This window comes from Xiphophorus hellerii, chromosome 1 (genome assembly GCF_003331165.1).
Source record: "Xiphophorus hellerii strain 12219 chromosome 1, Xiphophorus_hellerii-4.1, whole genome shotgun sequence".
In the NCBI taxonomy this organism is placed as follows: domain Eukaryota; kingdom Metazoa; phylum Chordata; class Actinopteri; order Cyprinodontiformes; family Poeciliidae; genus Xiphophorus; species Xiphophorus hellerii.
Genome location: NC_045672.1, coordinates 1,422,255 through 1,426,035, shown reverse-complemented (window position 1 = coordinate 1,426,035; position 3,781 = coordinate 1,422,255).

Here is a 3,781-nt window from a genome sequence, read left to right as displayed (position 1 = left end):
AGTTTTTTGCGAATTATGTCGCCACGTTAACCCCAAATCCCACCAGAAGTAATAGCTGGAATGGCGTGAATTTTCTGCGTTTTGATACCTCATTTGTAGGTGTGCACCAAGCGGTATGAGCCGCATTAACGGTTACGGAAGAAAAATAAAGAAGAACTAGAAAATTTCGGAAGAAATTTAGCCGGGGCCTGCCAAGGCGCGCCCGTGGGGTTGGGCCCGGCGTCGTCACGCCACAAATGGCGTCGACGCTAAAGAACGCCGCAACGTAATCAGTGGCACGCGGAGAACCGCAAGAACGTTAAGCGAGGCGGACGTGCACCATTCGGTACGATTTAAAATTTTGTCAAGGCTTTTATTTTGGAAGTTTTGTTAAACTTCATTTCAAAGGGCCAAACTAATCCCATGCGTAATAGTCCTTGGGTTAAAATAGTTATATAATGCTCAAAACACAAGTAGCTGATGTAAAAATATTCAAGGCTTTTATTTTGAAATTTTCAGTATGCTTCATTTTAAAGCCAACTAATACCATGTAACAGTGCTTTGGATGAAAAAGTCAAATAAAGCCAAAAAGAGCAATTACGTCATGTAAAAATATTCAAGGCTTTTATTTTGAAATTTTCAGTATGCTTCATTTCAAAGGGCCAAACTAATACCATGTGTAACAGTGCTTTGGATGAAAAAGTCAAATAAAGCCAAAAAGAGCAATTACATGATGTAAAAATATTCAAGGCTTTTATTTTGAAATTTTCAGTATGCTTCATTTCAAAGGGCCAAACTAATCCATGTGTAACAGTGCTTTGGATGAAAAAGTCATAAGCCAAAAAGAGCAATTACATGATGTAAAAATATTCAAGGCTTTTATTTTGAAATTTTCAGTATGCTTCATTTCAAAGGGCCAAACTAATACCATGTGTAACAGTGCTTTGGATGAAAAAGTCAATAAAGCCAAAAAGAGCAATTACATGATGTAAAAATATTCAAGGCTTTTATTTTGAAATTTTCAGTATGCTTCATTTAAAGTTCAAACTAATACCATGTGTAAGAGTGCTTTGGATGAAAAAGTCAAATAAAGCCAAAAAGAGCAATTACTGATGTAAAAATATTCAAGGCTTTTATTTTGAAATTTTGTATGCTTCATTTAAAGCCAAACTAATACCATGTGTAACAGTGCTTTGGATGAAAAAGTCAAATAAAGCCAAAAAGAGCAATTACATGATGTAAAAATATTCAAGGCTTTTATTTTGAAATTTTCAGTATGCTCATTTTAAAGCCGAACTAATCCCATGTGTAACAGTGCTTTGGATGAAAAAGTCAAATAAAGCCAAAAAGAGCAATTACATGATGTAAAAATATTCAAGGCTTTTATTTTGAAATTTTCAGTATGCTTCATTTAAAGTTCCAAACTAATACCATGTGTAACAGTGCTTTGGATGAAAAAGTCAAATAAAGCCAAAAAGAGCAATTACTGATGTAAAAATATTCAAGGCTTTTATTTTGAAATTTTATTATGCTTCATTTAAAGTTCCGAACTAATCCCATGTGTAACAGTGCTTTGGATGAAAAAGTCATAAGCCAAAAAGAGCAATTACATGATGTAAAAATATTCAAGGCTTTTATTTTGAAATTTTAGTATGCTCCATTTTAAAGTTGAACTAATCCACGTGGTAAGAGGCTTTGGATGAAAAAGTCAAATAAAGCCAAAAAGAGCAATTACGTCATGTAAAAATATTCAAGGCTTTATTTTGAAATTTTCAGTATGCTTCATTTTAAAGTTCTGAACTAATACCACGTGTAAGAGTGGTTTGGATGAAAAAGTCAAATAAAGCCAAAAAGAGCAATTACCTGATGTTAAAAATATTCAAGGCTTTTTATTTGTGAAATTTTCAGTATGCCTAATTTTAAAGTTCAAAACTAATCCATGTGTAACAGTTACTGAGTTAAATCAGTTATATACAGCCCATAGCAGCGGGTAGTTCTAAAGGCCAGTTCTCAGTCCTGATCTGTTTCAACTGAGGATAGATAGAACTACAATGATGCGAATTTGTAGTCCAAATCAGCAGCCAACAGCCTCTTGAGTTCCGTTGCTATGGTAAATAATGGTCTCAGCAGGTGTGAGCTGTGAGTCATACATGCTCAAACACACAATTGTGTGTTTGAGCCAACACGGTTTACTGAAAAAAAGCATTGGAAACAAATCCTGCTTGTTCGGGAACCGTAATACATATTCGAAAAGCGTTTCGAGCGTATGAGAGGCCTATGTGTCTTCTGCGATAGTCCCGAGATTCATATCTGTACCTCACTCAGAGCATTTACAGCGATGAGAGAAAGAAATGTTGTGCCCAGATCTGAAATTCTATTCAAATACATGGGAGAGAGCCTCAGACAGCCTCAGAAAATCCTGTCGCATGACTTTGCTCTGAAGCACCGTGACAGAAAACCGTACGGTCTAGATAAATTTCGAAAACATTTTACCGGAGCAGACAGGCGTATCAATGTCAGGACCGATTTTGATACTAATCGTGCGATATTTGTGGCCGTGATGGCGATTTCAAAAATGATTTGGCTGAAAAAGTTGTCTCATCTCTCACTCTAAGCAGCCAGAGACGCACTCTAACTTTAGTAAAAATGAGAAACTTTGGGTCGCTTAGAGGCAAATTGTGGACAAACCGTAACTGGTATCGACGAGCCGTCTTCACTTTCGAAGAGATCACAGACGTATCTACAAAATGAAATTTGAATGGCATTTCTAGGTGAATTTGTGACGACACAGCAAATCCTCAAAAATAGGGTATTTCTAGGATTTTTCCCATTGAGTTATAATGGGGTTTTTTTCGTAGTTTTTTGCGAATTATGTCGCCACGTTAAGCCCAAATCCCACCAGAAGTAATAGCTGGAATGGCGTGAATTTTCTGCAGGTTTTGATACCTCATTTGTAGGTGTGCACCAAGCGGTATGAGCCGCATTAACGGTTACGGAAGAAAAATAAAGAAGAACTAGAAAATTTCGGAAGAAATTTAGCCGGGGCCTGCCAAGGCGCGCCCGTGGGGTTTGGGCCCGGCGTCGTCACGCCACAAATCGGCGTCGACGCTAAAGAACGCCGTGACGTAATCAGTGGCACGCGGAGAACCGCAAGAACGTTAAGTGAGGCGGACGTGCACCATTCGGTACGATTTAAAATGTTGTCAAGGCTTTTATTTTGGAAGTTTTGTTAAACTTCATTTCAAAGGGCCAAACTAATCCCATGCGTAATAGTCCTTGGGTTAAAATAGTTATATAATGCTCAAAACACAAGTAGCTGATGTAAAAAAATGCAAGGCTTTTATTTTGAAATTTTCAGTATGCTTCATTTTTAAGTTCCGAACTAATACCACATGTAAGAGTGCTTTGGATGAAAAAGTCAAAAAAAGCCAAAAAGAGCTATTACCTCATGTAAAAATATTCAAGGCTTTTATTTTGAAATTATTATTATGCTCCATTTTAAAGTTCCAAACTAATCCCATGTGTAACAGTGCTTTGGATGAAAAAGTCATATACGGCCAAAAAAAGCAATTACATGATGTAAAAATATTCAAGGCTTTTATTTTGAAATTTTCAGTATGCTTCATTTCAGAGGGCCAAACTAATACCACGTGTAACAGTGCTTTGGATGAAAAAGTCATATACGGCCAAAAAGAGCAATTACGTCATGTAAAATATTCAAGGCTTTTATTTTGAAATTTTCAGTATGCTTAATTTTAAAGTTCCAAACTAATCCCATGTGTAACAGTGCTTTGGATGGAAA